Source organism: Perognathus longimembris, chromosome 17 (assembly GCF_023159225.1).
Source record: "Perognathus longimembris pacificus isolate PPM17 chromosome 17, ASM2315922v1, whole genome shotgun sequence".
NCBI lineage: Eukaryota > Metazoa > Chordata > Mammalia > Rodentia > Heteromyidae > Perognathus > Perognathus longimembris.
This window is the reverse complement of record NC_063177.1, coordinates 49,335,880-49,356,845: the sequence shown is the minus strand read 5'-3', so window position 1 is coordinate 49,356,845 and position 20,966 is coordinate 49,335,880.

The following is a 20,966-nucleotide window of genomic DNA, read 5'->3' as shown; positions in this document are numbered from 1 at the left end:
ATGGATATTCCAATTTTAGGTGGTAATCTCTTGACTGTTACTCATGAAGAATTAGATTTCTTCTGCCCTAGCTTCTCAACAGACCTCCTTCTTCTACTGTCCAATTAATTTGTCCTATCAGAATTCCTTAAAAATTATTATGTTTTAGATGTGGTTCTGTACAGAAATAAGATTCTGATTCTCTAGGTCTGGGTTAGGCATGAGAACTTTCCTTTTAACCACTTCCCAGGTGCTAGTGATATTGACCACAACTATTTGTAATGTCCAAGTAATATAAACAGTCAAGGCAATGTAAATAATGACAGTGACTTGACCTTTGGGCATTTTTGTGGCTGTTGTTTTGGTTCCTGGAGTTGTGTATTGACTCTTCCTTTCCTTGTCTGTGAATTTCATCTTGGATGTTTGATTTGGGAAAATGTCTGGAGAATCCTGGGTGCCCATTCCCACCCAGATACTTAAGATCGAGACTCTAAAAGTCGATGTGTTTAATACTTTTTTGTTGTTTTGCATAGTGATGAGAACATGGAGCATGGATCACATGCTTCAAAAGCAAGTTCTGGAAAGGATTCTTAGAAAAGCAATTGATTAAGTAATCACCCTGGCAACCCATGAAAGGATTGAGGTGATCATGATGGGGAAGAAGATATTGCTAATCTGGTGAGATTCCAAGCAAAATCCCCAGTTCCAGACCACTCTATATGAACGTCTCCATGAGCTGAATTCATCTGAGAATCAGCAAACCCCAGGGATATCTTGGCTTCTGTCTTCAGCATGCAAAATGAAGCGGCGACCTAAAAAATCCTCAGGTCCCATCCAGCTCTTGGAAACAAAAGCACACAGAGCCTCAGAGATAGGTCAGTAGCAGGATTGTGGGGGGCTGTGGGGACGCACAGGAGGGGGACTGCCAAGGGCTCCAAGGCCTGCTCCCGTGGTACTGAGTTTTTGTCCAAGAATTCTGCACACCTTTTCTTGAGTTGGTAGTGACATCAGTTCGTGGGCAGGAATCTGAGATGAACAAGCTACACTACAGCCCTCTCTTTGATTTTGCCCTTGAGGGGCTCAATCTCCATTTCCCCACAGAAAGAACTTCTTATCTCCTGCTCTGTATTATGTGAGTTGAGTGATTTGTCAGAAACCATGAGGTCAGTCACCCAAAGGCTTCAAGAAAATGAGGAAACAAACTTCTTCCACTCTAGAAGATGTTGAGGATATGAGAGAGAGAGAGGTTGACTGAGAGAGAGCGAGAGAGAGCGAGAGAAAGAGAGAGAGAGAGAGAGAGAGAGAGAGAGAGAGAGAGAGAGACTAGTATAAAAAATGCCTTGGGGAGGATACTCTTTGACTCAGCTGGTAGGACTTAAGGCACATTGCTTAAGTGAAAGAATGGTAACAAGGGAGGAGTCTAGTAAGTGAGGAAATCATCATCTGTGGTTTACACAGCTCTGTGACAGGAACCCAGACTTGAACTTGTCTAGACGCAGTCGCCCTATTCTTTGTAAAGCCTGGGAATCTGTTTTGGGGTCACAGAAGGTCAGTGTGGTGCCAATCATCTTTCAGGATTCCACTGCAGGTTACGAACAGTATGTCAGAAATTGAATACGATATAGAGAGATGTATTTGTAGTCTGGCCATGTTAACAGTCAAAAATGTGACTAATGCATTCATGTATTAATCATCAAAATTTATTACTTTGGTCCTGTGTGGAATTGTAGAATTCTGATCATTGGTTTATTTTTCTTCACTTGCCCATTTTTGTCTTCCTATGTGTGAACAGGCAAGTGGCAATTTCTCTGACTATCTGGAGTCTACTAGTTGATATTATTATTCTTTAAAACAGTACAATCAAATATATTAACAAGAAATACTTTGTGCTTGAATTTGAACCAAAGGTGTTTGTTTTTTGCTGCGTATGTGTGTTTGTACACGTGTGTGTATATGTGTGTGTCCGCGCAAATCCAGGGCCTTTCATATGCTAGGAAAATACTATACCACCTGAGGCACACACAGTTCCAGATTTTTTGTCTTCATTTTATTTTTGAAATTGGCATTTTTTTTTTTTTTTTGGCCAGTCCTGGGCCTTGGACTCAGGGCCTGAGCACTGTCCCTGGCTTCTTCCTGCTCAAGGCTAGCACTCTGCCACTTGAGCCACAGCGCCGCTTCTGGCCATTTTCTGTATATGTGGTGCTGGGGAATCGAACCTAGGGCCTCGTGTATCCGAGGCAGGCACTCTTGCCACTAGGCTATATCCCCAGCCCTGAAATTGGCGTTTTAACCTTTGAGTTAACCTTGTGATTGCCTTCTTCCACCTCAGCTTCTCAACTAGCTGGGATTATAGATATGGGTCACCACACCTGGCTGAACAACATATTTACTAGACAGGTAAATTAATATGATCGATTTAGTAATTTGCCATATTAAAAATACAAAGATGGTAGTTATTAACTATAAGGATATGGGCAAGGTACTTGTGCAGAAAATGGAATAACAGTGCTTACCTCACGAAATGTTGCATAAGGCATTATCTGTAAAATATGAGTCATTGTGTCTGGTACATTACAGGTGTTTAAGAAATTTCAATTTGTTTCTTTCGAGTTACCCCACATCTATTCAGAGAAGTAATGTCTATACCCTCATATAAAGTCCTTTATGAAAAATATTACATAAACCAAGTATTGTGTTGCATTACTGTACTCCCAGCACTGGAGAGGCTGAGGCAAAAGAACTACATGGAAAAAAATGTCATGTCAACTAATCAGCAGAAAACCGAAACACAACTAGAGAATTATACATAATATTTCGTCACCTGATAATGTCATGAGAAACTAAATATTTCTAAAGATTATATCCTTATCCAATATTTGGCCAATGATTATATACTTATCCTCTTTAGTAAGCAAAAAAAATTGAGATAAGGCAATTGATACAAATATAAGGACATTTATATTGTTTGAATACTATCTTTCATATAAAAAATACTTTCTTTGTTTGGTTTTGTTTTTTTGCCAGTCCTGAGGTTTGAACTCAGGGCCTGAGCACTGTCCCTGGCTTCTTTTTGCTCAAGGCTAGCACTCTACCACTTGAGCCACAGCGCCACTTCCAGCTTTTTCTATATATGTGGTGCTGAGGAATCAAACCCAGGGCTTCATGTATACGAGACGAGCACTTTACCACTAGGCCATATTCCCAGCCACCCAAAATACTTTCTTAAGCAACCATAAATTCATAAAATACCCATTCACTTAAAAAGATGAGAGCCTGACGATTTTATTCTTGGAGTACTTACGACACATGTTTTTACTTTTTGTCGCAGGCTGTTTTCTCTCCTCTTTCCAGTTTCTCCAGTGCCAGGACAGCTGGGTGGAACTCAGAGGGAGGGAGGCTGCAACCAATCCAATCCGCTGCTCTCAGGAGTCCTCCTCAACACACATGCGGATTCAAACACAACTCAAACTCCCCAATGACAGTTGCAAGTCATTCAGAAGCGCCAAGGAATCATTGAGGAAAGGGGAAGAGGACACAGGGGCCCAAATGAGAGGTGAGGGGTGGCGAGGCCTGAGAGGAGGGCTAAGGAGCAGTTGTCCTTCAACCAGTAGTTGATTGAATGAAGAAGGACCTGAAAGCGGGTATCTTGATCTCAGCAAATGAAATCCGTTGTTGTTCAGAAACATGAGTAATTCCTTCCCCCTAATTGTATTTTCTGAATGGCAAAGACGTTAAAGATTCTTGTCACAGCACTTCAGTGAGTGCAATCAGTAGCGTCCAGTATTATATAATATTACCGAGAAACTGTTGTCAGGCAATTTTGAGAATGCTTACTCTTGTTTTATAATCAGTCAGGGTGCTGGCAAGAAACAAGAAGATATGCTCACAATAAAGGGGCTCCAGAACCCCTAAGCATGAGAAGGGTTGTTGAGCAACCCATTACAAAAGTGTGGGCAAATGGAGAAGATCCACAGGGCAAAAACCGAGGTCAACATCAGAGGGCCTGTCACAAAAGAGATGAGGGGAGAATTCCCCAGGTGAGGGCTAGAAAGATATACAGATGACTGTTTTATGGGGAACTGCTAGACCTCTTAGGTGCAGAAACCCAGCCAGTTGAGAGCACTCACTGAAAGAGAAGAAATCAGGACTACAAACACCTGAGCTTTCTTTCCTATCTCCTCTTCTCTTCTTCCACAGAGATAGAACATAACAGCAGGCCAGAGAAAATGGGAACACTCAGTTTGGGAGGAAGTCTCAAGATGACCCTCAGTTTCATAATCTTGCTACAAGAACTTAAAGAAACCACAAGAGCTGTTATACATGACTTTTTTTTTTAACAAAGAAAGTTTACAGGAAATCAGCAAAAGGTAAAGCTCAGCATCCAAGAGACGCATAGGGTGGTATTTCCTGTTGTCCTCTCACAATGGAGTCCAGAGATAGCATTTGTTTTTCAGAGCAGTTACTTGCGACAGCATTCGGAGAAAATTGCCACTCTGAGATGCTCACCTAAATGTGAGTATCCAGAATAAATATGAACAATGGTCATTCAGATATTGTTGAGTGCCTATGGATTGACCCCAGTCTTAATATCTCTAGAGGGAAAACAGATCCTTGAGTGGTTCATGGACCCACAATAAAAAAGATTATTAACAGAGCAATCTAGCATGATCCCTACAAACCATGCTGTACATCCCAAACATGGAGAGGTCTTCTCACAACAGCTGGAAGAAAAGGGACAAGTTTTGTCTTGCTAAAAAAAAATTCTTTATTGCATGTGTCTACATAAGTTGTAGAACCTGGGGTGAAATGGGGGTGGGGGGGTGGGGGGGAGGTAGGGCACCTATTTAAAAATATGGTAAATGAAAAAAGCAGGTGATGAGAGCCTTAAACCAAAGTAGGGCCTTCTGAGCCTGGGGACCTTCTTATGAGACCAGCTTGAATTTCAGCATTATTACACAGAGACCAGCCAGTTGGAGAACTGAAAGTCCTGTGTGGGAGGAAGTGTGGACCAAATGGAAAGCATCACAGTTACCTTCGTCATTACACAGTTACAGAGCTCTCCAGCCCTTTCTAGGAGGGAACTTTAAGCCTCAGCAATAGTGATGAGATGACAGAATGATCCCCAATATCCCCCAACATCCAGGGTGTTAATTATCAACTCATGGTATCCTCTATTCATCTCTATTTCTACCCATTTCCTCACCTCATATTTCCAAGCAGCTCCCAGATGCTGGATCATTTTTATCTATAAATCTCTCTCTCTCTTTTTCTCTCTAATGGTAAGAACTCTTTTGAAAATCATATAACTAATTCAATTTTGAAAGTCCAAAATAATAAAAAATGATGAATATGTGTACAGCTTATTACAATATAAGCAAGTGTTCTGGGGATTTAAAAAAATGCATTTAAAACTTCATCTATTGGCAATGATCTAGAATTTTATTTATTTGTGATTTGGCTCTTGCCTTTTGTACATTTGTAACCTTTTAGTATAGACGAAGTGTATCAACAGTAATGCATGCAAATATTCTCTATGCCTTTTGGAGGGAATAGGAAATTGCTCTGGGAATTTAGAAAGATTGACCAAGTCGCTCTGGTGGAATGATCAGAATGGTTGTTTCAGAAGTTAAAAATACATAGTACATAAAAGCAGGTTGAAGAAAATGAATACATATCATATGTGTACCATGTGCTTGCTAAATAAACACCTGAGTATGTGAGTTCATTTATTCATCTGCAATTCTTTTTGAAAGTTATCTCTATGTAGTTATATCCAAAGAAGTTGTCATTTAACAGAGCAGTTTATGAATACGATGAATCTAGAGCAATGTCACCCCTTTCCACATTCAATCCCTCTCCTACCCACCCCTCCCTTCACTTTTCTTAATGTAGGTTATACATGGGATAATTGGCTGCATTCTCTTCCTCTTCCCCGTTCATTTGTTAACCCCTTTCTCCTTGATTTTATTTCACCCCTTCCAAATACCAACTAACTGGTGTTTTATTTTGTTGAACTTTGATTCTGCCCTTCTAAGGACCTACCTCTGAATTCTGCCTTGAATCTACTGCATTTCAGCTAATACATTTGTATGCACTTGCATACAACCCAATATATTTACTTATAAGTTTACAAGCTAAATTTTCCTTCCACATGTAAGGGAAAACATGCATCTTATGTCTCTCTTGGTTTGACTAAATATAATTTTTTTTCCTTCCGTTCCGTTGTGTTTTTTAAACTTCCATTTGTCCAGTTACTGGAAAGGAATAAGGCACTCAAAGAATTTTGATGTTGGGTTTTCCATTGGTCAAGCAAATGGAGGCAATCAAGGAGCAGAGCAGATAAATTTACAGGCTCTGAACACAAAAAAAGTTCTGGTAGTAATAAAACTATTAAGAGTCCTAACTTGATCAATAGATATGATAAATATATCTCAAACTACCACACACATACACACACACACACACACACACACAGAGAGAGAGAGAGAAAGAGAGAGAGAGAGAAAGCTTAAATATACTACAATATATTCTATTAATATGGCTTGAGTAGAAATAAAATTAAAACTGTGAAGAATGGAAATAAGTTTAAAAACATATCTGGCATGCTCAGGAATGGAATGACAGGAATGACATAAGGCTGTGTGTTGTCTGCCTACACCAACCTATAAATTCAGTCCTGGAAATTAAGCAATCATAAACAAGTTAAGGACACAAATAAATAAATGAGAGCCATTTTCTGTTACTGTGTCATTTATTGTGGAGTGTGTGTGTGTGTGCGTGTGTGTGTGTGTGTGTGTGTGTGTATATATATACATATATATATGTAACTGAGTAGACTATGGCAAATAAGTGTTTGGGCCCTTTCATAATGTGCAATTGCCTATGCATTGTTATTGATAAATATTGACAGGAAAACAACAACAACAAAATGATAACTTGAGACAAAGCCAGGAAGGGTCTTGTTCATTTGTGTGCAGAGAAAACAAGAGCTCGAATGCACTTCAGCCCTGTTGATGTGGAACTGTCTCATTTTGTACGATGCCACTTGCAGAAATTTCTACCCCAGGAATTCTTTAAAACAGCCTTAGTCTCAGATATTTCTCAGGAAGCTCCCCAAAGATAATAATCAAATAGAAAGAAAACCCACAGCTAGAGAATAGAGAGCTCAGGTTACACCACTCCATTGAACAATGGTGGATGAATCACAGTGGAGATAAACATTTATAAAGCAAACCAACAGGTCTCACTAGAAGACTGAATTCTTCCCAAGGAAACAGTTTCCCTATCTCTCAAAGAGGGAGTGTAGAGAGAGGTGAATCTGATCAAAATTCAATATATGGGTGTATATAAATATCACAGCAAAACCCCTTTGTGCAATTAACCTGTGCTAATAAAATATAATAAAGGGACCAATATGAACTCTTCCAAACAAATAAACAAACCCCAGGGAACTCTTTTACAGATACTTGAAAAAAGGTAGTAGGTGGGTAAGAAATTAATCAACCTAGCAGGGAGAAAAATGTGAAAATAGTTTGAGCTTTCAGCAGGCATACCAACTATAATTCTGGAAAAACCAAAAGTGATGTCTGAAGTTCACCTTCTTGATTAAGATATTTCAAATGTAATACACTTCTCTCATGCACTCATCCATAATAAGAAATAGATCTCCTGTGGGCGCTGGAGGCTCACGCCTGTAATCCAAGCTACTTGGGAGGCTGAGATCTGAGAATCATGGTTCAAAGCCAGCCGAGGCAGGAAAGGCTGTGAGACTCTTATGTCTAATTAACCACCAGAAAGATGGAAGTAATGCTGTGGCTCAAAGTGATAGAGTGCTAGTAGCTTTGAGCAAAAAAGCATAGGAGACAGGGTCCAGGTTCTATGAGTTAAGCCCTGTGACCAACAACAAAAACAACAACAGCAAAACAATAGATCTCCATCTAAAACATAAATCTCTAATTTAAAGCATGCTAATGTTTTATTATATGCAACTAAGTTAGAATTGGGAGAATTCTCAATGTACTAAAGTTTCAGAAATTGCTAAAAATTAAACCATGTATATATATATAATTAAATTTGTAGATGCCACATATACATATGCCTATACACATATGTATATATATATATTACTATGTATATACACACAAATAAAACAAACTCAATTAGTAAATTAAATCCACAGTCATCAATTATAAGATTTCCCTTTGCTTGTTACCTATCAGTCTATACATATGGATATATTTAAATAAAAACTGAATTTAAATTTTATTTACATATTAAGTAGCCTTTATTCACTATCCAGCTCTACAACTTAGAGGCATGTAAACTGGCTGAGTCATATCAGGCCTCCTTGTCTTCATCAGATAATGTCCAACTAACTCCAGCAGTTTGCTTAAAGAAAGTGAAGGAGCGTATATGTTTAATTTAGCATATGTATTAAGAGATCTGGGAAGTTCCTAGAATATCATTGCACCACTGTACTATGTTGCAGTGTGTTGTATAATTACCCATTGGCTATTAGAATAGTGAGCCATCCAATGGTTGTGACTTGATTAGGAACTAAAGTACCTCCGTGTCTTGGGAGAAAGGGCACATTTTCAGTGTCTGTGGCTTGCCTCACAAGGAATGATACTGCTATACATAAATAAATCTCATCTCTATCTTATTGTGAGATGTCATAACAGAGGTTTCATACCTGACAATGTCCGGTCTCTCCTCTCTCTGTCATGGCAGCCTGGCCTACTCAAAAGAAAAGAGAATAGAAACCAAATGATGTAGGCTTTATTTCTGGTTAATTATAGGTTTTTTTTCCCCTTAGTTATGCCATATTGATCCAGATGGATCATGTGTTTAAATCGCTGAACTTGAATTTTACACTTCTGTAGAACTGGAGGTAAGCGAGTTCTTCAGAAGGTACCACTGAGATGTGGATTATTCTCATCTCCAAGAGCTGGCCCCTGTTTTTTCAATCTCAGAGTCCTTGGAATCATTCTAGTGCATGATACAAATACAGCTTTTTACCAGAGAGTTTAAATTATTCTGTCTATGTTGCAGAGAACAGGAAATCTGCATTTTTAACAAGGGAATTCATAGCTGGTGTGTGGACCACACGGAGATCAGTTTGCTGCTTTCCTTCTTTGCTAATTAGGAACATGTAGCTGTCATTCTTGTGTGCCTGGGTCACACAGAAACCCAGAGATGATGGGAGAGAGAGAGAGAGCCCTTTGTGTACCACAAGGCCCTGGAAGCCTTGCTCTTTTTGTTAACTAAATGCTTGATATTCATTATTAGGTTGCAAAAATTTATCCTAAGTGGATTTTTGGTCATGTGAAATCCTCACTGTTTTCCTTTAAGCAATAGGGTTACCCAGAGAGACCAAAGATGCATGTTTTCCCTTGTATATGGAAGCCAGGTTTAGCTTATAAACTTATAAGTAACTATATTGGGATGTTTGTAAGCATATACAAATGTATTAACTGACAAATGGTAGATTCTAGGGAAAACTCAGAGTAATTCCTTAGAAAGGCAAAGTCAAAGTTCAACAAAATAAAACACCAGGACGTTTGTACTTGAAAGAGGTGGACAAAAGAAGAGGAAAAGAGGGGGAGAATCCACTGTATGTCCTACAAAATTAAGAAGAGAAAGAGAAGGGTTGTGTGGGGGTGGAGAGGTGAGACTCTGGTGACAATGATCAAGGTGCATTGTATTCAGAAACTGCTTTGTTAAATGACAAGAGAATTTTTAAAAAAGAAAAAGAAAAAAAAGGGGGGGAATTGTGAGCTCCCCCATACATCCTCACATTGAGCAAAGGGGTTTTGTTGGAAAGGAAAATAAAGGTAAGAGCAGCCTCTCCATCAGAGCCTTCCCCCCCCCCCCCACCTAAGTCTTAGTTTATTTCTTCCCAAACCACCTTCACTTTAAATATGTATTCATCTTATTATATAACAGCAGAATTCTTGTTTATGTTTGAGTTCAATCTGCTTTCAAATACCTTGGTGCGTTGTGTTTGCTGCTGGGAATTGGAGAAGCCAAACTATGCAACAAACAACTGATTTGGAAGCTAGGAGAATGCCTAAGGCCTCCTGGTAGACATGAGATCTCGCTCTGCCGAGTGAGCACAGGCCAAGTTCAAGGGAGTGAGTAGGTCAGGATAATGCAATGCGAACAACGCCATTTAAATGGCATGTGCAATCCCTATGGAACACTGGGGTGACAAAGGCAAAGTGAATATGCAAGCTCTGTTTCCCTTTGATCCTCTTCTCTCCCCTTCAACAACCCTGGTCTTGGCCTTACTCATTTTGTTTTGAAAATGTCTCCTGGCCATGGTTTTCTCTCTGTCTCTCTGTTTCCAGGGCTCTGATTGCTCCCCCCACTTTTTTAACCTCTACTTTCAGTCTCTGGGTCTCGTTTTTCTTTGCCCTCTTCCCCAGGTCTCCCTCCTGGCCCTTAGAACTCCCTGCTGACTTTACTGCTCCTCAGGTAGGTCTGTAGTTTACCAAGGAGGGACCAACTGGAGCCCGCACACCCTCAGGTTGGGTGGCGGTTCCTCCGTGGGGTTCCCCCACCAGCACAGAAGGGGCAGACAGCTTTCTGGCTCCTGTCTGTCGAATCCCAATCAGGGGGCCGAGTGCTGCTGTGGGTGTCTAAAAGCCACCTTTGGGCAAAGAAAAAAAAAAAAGGATAATAAAAACGTTCAGTCAGACATTCAAGGCAGTGTTCCAAACGGCTGGTTGCCAATTCCCCAGTTAAGAGAGTCCTGGCACCAAGCCTGTCCAATTAACCCTTTCCCCTCGGGTCTCTCCATGGAGCTCTTTCTACCAGGCTGCCTTGAAAGGAGGGGAAAGAGAACTTCAGGCAGAGCACAAATTTCAATGTGGCAAAAAACAGAATTTCCCCCAATTTGAACAATCTGAGCTTTACTAAATAAGATGTTTTAAAGGGAGGGTGGTGAACGTGTTTGAAAGAAAAACATTGACGGGTGAGACTCGGCTTTCCTCTTGCTTTTTAACAGCCATGAGCAGCTTGATATTTTTGGCCTGTGCGGTGTGGTGTGTGTGTGTAGTATATATATAGTGTGTGTGTGTGTGTGTGTGTGTGTGTGTGTGTGTGCAATTAAACTCTCTCCCAGCTCACATTCAATTGGGGCTGCCTCTAAGCCATAACTCTCTAAGAGGGAAACAAGTCTTGAAAAAGTGGTAATATACATATATGTGTACATGTATATACACACATATATATATATGTGCATATAGATAGATGGATGGATGGATGGATGGATGTAGGTAGTATTTCAAGCCATCTCCTCTCAATGCCTTCTGTCTATCTCACTTTCTGATTCTATACACTTACCCTTCTGGACACATATTTGTGTGTCCAGAAATACTAATGTCTGAAAATACTAATGTGTGAAATACTAATTTCTTAAAAATAACATTAAGTCTGAAGAAAGAGATTTTGAGATTCAGAACTCACACAAGGCTTTGTGTGCTTCTCTACCAGCCTAAGGACCTGTGTCTGAACCCAGCCCTAGCAGATAAGACCTGTATTACTTAGTGTCTATTTTCCTCCCAGATTCAATAAGGATAATCTCAGAAAGGATGTCACAGGGGTCTAAAGAATATGAAATGAGATGCAAATAAGTTCTATGAATAACTGATGATTAGGAAATGCTACTTGTTATCACCATCATTGCTTTTTCAAATGGCTTTCTTGTCTTTCCAATCTCTATCCCAATTTCCTCCCTTTCCAGTTTCTTTTTATTTTATTTTATTCACTTATTTTTTTGTTTATGTGGTACCAAGGAACCAAACCCAGAGCCTCATGCATGCTAGTCAAGTACCCTACCACTAAGCCTATCCTCCACCATTGGTTTGATAAAATTACTCCAATGACGGTTTCTTAGGAGGCCTCTTACTACACAATAGAATAATAATTTTGCTCCAAGACCCCAGCAGGTTGTCTCCAGGTAAGCATCCTTCATCTTGAAAGGATCATCTTTAAGCTCACTCTATCACCCAAGAATCCCCAAAGCTTTTGTTTGTTTGTTGGCCAGATCACCTACATGTCAGTGTTGGAAGAAGAAATTGGCTAGATTTTAACATGTTTTCTATGATGATCAGGGAATGAGTCCATATTCAGTCTGTTTGTGGAAGAAACCCCTGGTCAAGATTCAGAAAAATAACTTGGAATGAAATCTTGGTCCTAGGTTAAACCCTAGGTATACATACATGAGATTAGTTTTGACAAAGCATGCTTTTGCACATGTACTTGCTTTGATCTGTGATTTAAAGGAGATATTGAAATCTGAACGAAGATGGGGTGGCCATAAGAAGGACCCTTCTGAAACGAATTCCATTATTTTTCAATGCAGAAAACAAAAATATTAAAAGTTAGCTTCCCATTTCATCCTTTGGATAGTTACAGATTCTTAATAGATATATAGTTTGTGATCATTCCATCCGTATCCCCCAATTTCCTGGTGCCTTCAGGCCACATTTGGGATTCTCAAATCCAGTACTCACTCCATCCCTTTTTGCCTATGAGATGCTGTCCTTGATCCATCCCATGAGTCTGATTTTATAAGCCAAGTAGTGATTTAATACAGATATGTACAGGTAGCTGTTATTCTGTTCAATTTACATTTATGCATACAGTTTTCAGTGGACACAAACATATGAGTATCTAGTATCAAACAGAGGAATAAAAAAGGGAAGCTGCTTGCCTGTATAGTGGTTACAGGATGGTTCACTTGTTCTTCCTGGCAAAAGAATATTCAACTTGGAATATGGTGGCTTATCTTAATAGCTTCATTTCTCAACCTGCTGTGAGGCTAGATGAGTCTCGATGGCTAGGTTTTCATCAAGGGAATTTAAGAAATTTAAGAAGAATTTATTTCCTTCTAATGGAACATATACGTTTAATTTCTTTTGCTCCTCCTCCTTTGATACCTGGAACATTTTGAAGAGGGCATATTGTTCCAATGATCATCACTGAGTCATAAACCTCTCCAAACTCAGTTAGATAGAGATGTCCATGTAATCATGTGTGAATATTTGGGAGGCCACATATGCAAACAGAGAACAAGATAGGCTTCGTAATGTATCTTCAGATATGAAGACAAACGGGTTAGCACTGGAGTCACATGAAGACTTGGTCTTTATTGAAATATCCAAAGCACTAACCTTGACTTCAAAGCTGAGCTCAGCTGGGACAATAACCAGAGCATGGGAGGTATCACAGTATTACCCTGTGCTTGGGACTCTCGAGGTCTGGGTCTTGGATTCTGAAAGCAGATAGCCCAGAAATCGAGGCAAAGTCCTTGAGGATCTAGTCTGGAACACCTACAACATCTTTCCGGCTTCTTGCTGCTGAGGTGCAGAAGGCTGCGGTGAGCTACGATTCTGTGCAATCACCCTGCTCTTCAGTCGAAAGTTAGCAAGAGTTGTACTGCAGAGTGTGTGGTGTGGGACTATGCTTCGTAGTCATCATTGGACACTTTAGTCTGTTATCAAGATGGAACAAAATAGGGGCTGGGGATATGGCCTAGTGGCAAGAGTGCCTGCCTCATATACATGAGGCCCTGGGTTCGATTCCCCAGCACCACATATACAGAAAATGGCCAGAAGTGGCGCTGTGGCTCAAGTGGCAGAGTGCTAGCCTTGAGCAAAAGGAAGCCAGGGTCAGTGCTCAGACCCTGAGTCCAAAGCCCCAGGACTGACCAAAAAAAAAAAAAAAGATGGAACAAAATAAGAGGATGGTATGGATATAAGTTTCGAAGAATCTAATGATGTTACAGGACTGTCTAAAATTACCAATTCAATCCATAGACGTGTGTATATAAGACAGAGAGAGTGATAGAGAGGGAGAAGGAGAGGGAAAGAGGGAGAGAGGGAGAGAGAGGTTTTTCCTTTTCAATCTATTACTACTCGGACTTAATAATTTTTAAAATTTAATATACAGCCCAAACAAATGCTGGCACAGTGGTCAGTCAGTTCAAATTTTATCCCACCCATAGGTCACTGCATGCACAAGATCAGGGAAAAACATCAACCGCCAAGGACATAACTCGGCAGACGAGCCTCAACACAGAACCTTTTGCTCCATTGATTCAATTCGTTATTCCCTTTTAATCCCAGGTGTTTATCTTAGCAGAGAGCAGTCTTCTCTCTGCTGGAACAGCCCCTGGTGGTATTTCCCATTTGGTGGTGGTGCTGCTGCCCATCGGAGTACCCACCAGCACGTTCCGATCCCAGTGTTGGAGCTGGAACAAGCTAAACTTGTATAGAGAAAGCCTGCATGGGTTTTTGTTGGCATAGGAGAAGTCTAATTACACACATCCAAATACACAAGAGAGAAATGGAAGGTTTTTCCCCATTGACTTGGAAAAGTTGGTGGTTTTGACCTGCAGTCTTTGAATGAAAGATCCAGCCTAATTATGGGATTGCGTGTTTAAACAGTTATTTCTTTACAGAATACTCACAGCCCATTTGTAAGTTTAATTTTCTTTTGGATTTGAGCTCTTCATAGACTTTCTGTACAGAAAACACTTCAGTTCCAGAAGGTAATTAGTTCTTTAAAAAAAAAAATCAGGAGTAGCCTTAAGAGTTATATGCCCTCATTCTTACATAGAATTAAATGGTTATTTCTGATTTATTTTTTAAAATTATTTTTCCTCCATTGCTTTATTTTGTCGTATCCTCTGCTCAGAAAGATAACGTTCTTCTGTGTTTGTGACACTTTTGCTACTTTGTAGCTGCCGCCTGTTTTCCTTTTTTTTTTTTTTTGGCCAGTTCTGGGGCTTGGACTCAGGGCCTGAGCACTGTCCCTGGCTTCTTTTTGCTCAAGGCTGGCACTCTGCCACTTGAGCCACAGCGCCACTTCTGGCCGTTTTCTGTATATGTGGTGCTGGGGAATTGAACCCAGGGCCTCATGTATATGAGGCAAGCACTCTTGCCACTAGGCCATATCCCCAGCCCGCCTGTTTTCTTAACTAATAGTTTTCTAGAATTTTCCACAGTGAGTAGTACTAGGGCATTTGTGAAAGCGGGAACAGCTAGGTCTTGTTATTTATATGGGTATTCTTATTTGAAGTCATTGTTAAAGTAAGTCTTGTCTACTTTAACATTCAAAGTAAATTAAATTACCTCATTGTTTCAAATTACCTTATTGTAGTCTCAGAGACAAACATTCCTGGTGTATTTCATATATAGGACCTAGGATAATCCTGATAAATTTTATGTTCTTGGTGTATTTGTCATTGACTATTAGAATTGAGGAAGAAGCAGAAGAATATCCCCAATCTCTGTCAACACAACAGGTGGAAATTTGAAGTGTTTTTTTTTCCAAACTAGGAGATAGGATTGATTCTAAATTACAAAAGGATATATTCTTCAGATAGTTGGATTATTTTCTATGAAATCAACATGAAGGTTGAAAAAAAGAGAAAAACAAACACCCTAAGTTTAAAATCCATTCGAGTCCCTTCTCTTTCTTTCCCAAATTCCCTTTTGGTCACCTTCTTTACTTTTCCTTCATATTATTTTCTTCCTGGTCCTAAAATCATTTATTTAAAATATTAATATCCATTTTCATGTATTAACTGGTGACATTTTAATGTATGCATATATATCCACTGATCAAATCCCAGCTTTCATTTGCTATCTTTTCCCTTAAAAAATATAACCCCCAACACTTTCTCTATAACAGATGAAGATTGTAACAATTCTCTGTAGAGATGACCAAACAGCCCAGAGTTACACACCTTTCTAGATACAGCTGAATGTGTCTACCAATGAACAGGCCACCTCCACAGAGGTCAATTTTAGTTAGTGTGGACAACATGAATAAGAGTTTTAAGGAAATACAATAAAAAATAGACAAAATATCCAATAAAGGGCTTCATATTTTTTGTTGTTAATTGTACATATAAGGACAGAAAAAAGGAAAAGACTTGAGCAAAGAGAAAGAGAGTAAAGTTGTGGAAAAGCATCTGTGTACATTATCAATTTGTCACTGCTCTTCTTGAGAGTCTTTGAGTAAGGATGTCCTATTGAAATTACACATGTGCAAGTGTAGGTGAGTAGAGTGGTAATCCCAGACTTGAGTTGCATGTTGCTTTATCTCCTCTACCCTTCTCACAAAGGTTTCCATCAATGAGATCACAGGTCATGGTACGCCTATCCTTCAAGCAAGGTGCTGATATTCTTTGTTCATCCTCCCACCTGTTCATGTCCCTGAACAGGTTACAGTGAATACTCACAGAATGTTCAAATGATGACAACTCAGGAGGAGGTCTCCAAAGAAAGACTTGTGTGGTAAGGAAGACTGCTTTTGCTCATTAACAGCCATTGCCAGGTCTAAAATTCTTGTCTGAAGCTACTCCCCGTCAAATTAGAGATTGGATACCCCACGGATTTTACATGGTTTAGAAATTGTTATGATTGCTTGTAATTGTGATTACTATAATTGCGTGGGTATGTGGTAATTTATGGCCCAAAGTGATCAGTTAAAAGGAGCAAGGGGGTCTCACTCTACAGAAAACAGTTAGGGATTTCAAAAAAATGGTTCAGGGATATGACTGTGATTTGTTCACAGACATAATGTTTGTGCATAGAGATACGATCTTTTAAGCTGTACTATACTTCTTTAAACCTCAAGTATATTTTTCAGCAAACATATGAATACGGAGAAAAATTGCTACACTAACCATGATAGTCATTTTTAGAAGAGGGTAAATTAGATATCATTAATTATGGAGTTAGAGAACCATTTATCTCTTTTCTTTATTTCTCCATAGAATAAAGTAGCAGGGACCACAGTGCTGACACAACACATGACAAGACCGTGCAGAAAATAGCAGAAGAGAATATCAGTGAAACTAAAGTTTAGAATCATGAAAAGAAACTGGACTCAAATGCAAACTTCATTTTCCATTAGGGTTATTAAAACTTCTTAATCCCCAGAATTACCATTCTCAATACAGAAACGACAATGCCTGCCTTATGGAATTATATGGGTAAGGCATGAAAAATGTTTACCAAAGAGCACGGTGCCTGATGTTTAATGCATGCTAGCACTTATGGAAATACGTGTGACAAATCTCATTTCTCCCCAGAGCTGATTGGAAGTGGCTTCATGAATCTGTACTACATCTTGTAGATAAGAGAAAACAGAATCATGGATCAATTAAATGGGATGATTTGATTGAGGTGAGATAATAAATCATTGCAACTACTTGGGTCTGCTCAGAACACACATACTCCTGTTTTGTTTTGTTTTTTCCTGCCTGGTGAATTATTTTTATAACAAGATCTGGTGTGTGATTCCAGATTCATAGCCACTATCCACATCAACTTGGGAGAATAAGACAGGGATTCTGTGGGGAACCTGTGGATGTAAATGGGTACAACAGGATGATAAATCAATCAAAGAACACATGATAGTCAGCCCCAATTAACTAGAATTGCAAAGACTTTTCCTTGACAAATAAATGAAAACATTCCAAGTGTGACAGATGAAGAGAATGATTAAAAAAAAATTGAGATCTAAGTACTTCAAGGTAAGCTCTATGTTTCGTTTGGTCTCAAGTTTTTAAATCTAATTTCCTAAAATTGTCCTGATTCTTCTTTTCATTACCTTTTAACTGCTACCTATATATACTTAAACGAAGTCTTGTTTCATCCTAAGTACGGTTGTAATTGATTGAGACTGTGCTGTCATTCTTTTCTGGGAGATTTTATCCCTGTTTCTCCATATTGATGTTTTGGTTCTTATGGGTTTGTGTCTTTGTTATGGTTTCAGTACCTAGATGAGGAGAGAAAAGGGAAAAGAAGAGAGAGAGAGAAAAAGAGAGAGGGGGAGAGAGAAAGAGATCTGTCTGCCTCCTCATAGTTGAGACTTCATTTCTGGAGGGTAGGAGCAGTTTGGCATACCTTCCACTAAAGAAAACACAGTTTGATTTGAGGAGTGCCTACCTCTTACAAGGCTTCGATTGTGTGAGGATTCCAAAAAAGAAACAAATGCTGTTTAATTGCGTCGGATGCTTAGCGACTAGTTCACAAATCCTTTATTTGTTTTGAGAAGTGTTGCGGTGGCACTAAATTTTGTGTGTGTTCAGGGAGATGCAGACGTAACTTACAGTAGGACTTAGATTCCAGCATAATTACCTGGGCCCCTGTCAAACTAATAAACTAATAAGAGGACTTAAACAAAATCATGAAAGGCCAAGGATTTGGGTAACTTAGAAAAAATGAAACTAGACATTGAAAACTCTGATTTTTTCCCATGCATGTATTTAAGGGGCTAATGATCCCAGGGAATATGGATTATATCCCAAAAACTTCCAAAAAAAAAAACTCTGTAGAAGAGGATTTATAAAATTACTCTATAGAAAGACATTTCTCTCCTAAGAAGAGAAAAGTCTCAACAGGAGTTGGAGGCCTGTCATTCTAGCTACTCAGGAGGCTGAAATCTGAGGATTGCCATTCAAAGCCAGCCAAGGCAAAAAAAAAAAAAAAAAAAAAAAAAAAAGCCCTTGAGACTCTTATCTCCAATGAACCACCAGAAAACTGGGAATGGCACTGTGGCTCAAAGTGGTAAAGTGCTAGCCTTGTGCTGAGTTCAATTGCCATGACTGATAAAAATAAAAATTAAAAAATTAAAAAAACAAAGAAAAGGAAAAGGCTCAAGTTTCCTCATAATACACAAGCATCATTTGTAAACTTGTCTATTCTCTAAGGAAATCATATACAAACCTAAGATGATTTAAAACCTGTGAAAAACTACTTGATAAAAAGGCAATAGAAAGAATTGGTCTGGGAATGTGGCCTAGTGGTAGAGTGCTTGCCTAGCATGCATGAAGCCCTGGGTTTGATTCTTCAGTACCACATAAACACAAAAAGCCAGACGTAGTGCTGTGGCTCACATGGTAGAGTGCTATCCTTGAGCAAAAGAAGCTCAGGGAGAGTGCCCAGGCCCTGAGTTCAAGCCCCAGGATTGGCAAAAGAAAGAAAGAAAAGAAAGAGAATAGAATTCGAATTTACATGGTGGGTATTTGTACTGAACTAAGAAGCTCAAGGCATAATTTCCATTTGCTAAAAATGCAGACTATGGTATTCAAAGTGTGTTTTCTGAAAATCATTACATGCTTTTTAGAGCTATTGATTATTGCTGTAATTTTCTTCTTCACTGAAATCTGCAAGGCAGCCCTCCTCCTGTCTGTGGATTTGAATAGGAAGGTGTTTTTCCCCCTTTCCTTCCTTCTCCCTCAGTTTGTTCTTAATGCTCAAGTGTGATCACCTCCTCCCCTGCTGGTGGCGCTGTTTGGAGAGATAATGGAAATTTCAGGAGGTGACATCTAGCTGGAGGAAGCAGGTCACTGTGGGCTTCTCCTTTGAGTTACATGTCGTCCTGGTGTCCACCTGTTTCTGTCTCTCTACTTCCTGTCCACCACAATTGCTACTTAGCTTATCTTATACACTGGGACACTTCTGGAATGCTTTCCCTGACCCTGAGTCAACGGATGGGAATCCTCTGGATTGCAACATCTGAAATCATGAACTAAACCAATCCCTCCCTCTCTTACATCCTTCTGTCAAGTTTTCTCTCACATCAACAAGAAAAGCTGAATGGTCAGACAGAAAAATAAATAAACAAACAAACACACACTCATGGTTCAGCCTGAGGAGAGGATGGGTAAATGACTGACCACATAGATGCACACATGTATGTGTGTTTATGATTCCGAATACTAATTTCTGATGGCTCTACTGACTTTCAGGGTCCTTGTCATTAATAGTAACTGAAGTTAGTCCATTGTTCTGCCTGAAGTATAATGAGCCTATTTAGAAAGAGATTCTTAAACTCCCTTGTGTAATGTAACTGTGATCAGGACTGTGGCATATTTTTGTCTTTCTCTATTTCTTGTTTTTCTTTTTTTTCAAAAATAATACAGCATCGATCCAATGGTCCATTCATGCAGTAGCACTTAAGTGCCTCGTATGTTTTAGGCAATATGCTCTGTATTGGAAACAAAAATAAGACCAGGATGTAGGCCCTTTTTTCCCCCTCAAAAAAAAAAAGTCAATGGTTCATAGGAGACTGTGAAGTATAAATAAGTTAATTAAAACATAATGCTAAAAACGATATAAATAACTACCATGTTCAGTGTATGATGGAAGTTGAGACAGATTTCATTCAACCATGCTAGAAACGGGAATGCTCACTGAAGAGATGTTTGGACTGCATCCTGAGTTACTAATGTGAGTTTGCCAGGGGAAGAATAGACGGAACTACGTTAGACATAAAAAATAGGGAAGGTTCCCTATAAACTGACCTCACTATGAAACTCTCCACACAGAACCGACTTAAATTAGATTTAAACAGTTACTGTTATAAACTTCCATGTTATAATTTGGGAGTAGTGGTTTCTTTTCTTTTCTTTTCTTTTCTTTTTTTTTGACAATCTTTTCTTTGGCATGTGTCTTACTGCTGACCAACATCTTTATGGTTCTTCTCTTGTCCTGAAAAAAATTGTGTGTGTGTGTGTGTGTGTGTGTGTGTGTGTGTGTGTGGTGAAGTTTTGTGAAGATGCACATTCAACTTATTTCTACTCTCACTCCATACCACAAACACCGTTACAGAGGTGCTAAGAAATAACATTCAACCAAAGAATAAATTAATAGGTGTTATGGTTCTTACAGAAAGGCATGGATGGAAAGCTGAGAACAATGCATCTTATTAGGAATATGTTCAGGGAGTTGTGCTAAAGCTTTTGCTTAGAAACCACTCTGGTTCTGCATAGGTGGAACTCTTTTAGGGATAGAAATAGGAAAAATAGAATCTTCTCTAGTGACACTATAGTCTAACCATTGAAATTAGCAAACTGTTGTGTTAATACATAGGATAGGCATGGGCTACTTTATATTTTTGAAATATAGGGCCTAGAAACAGGGTCTCTCAAAAGATAAGGGCAATGATACCCACTACATATA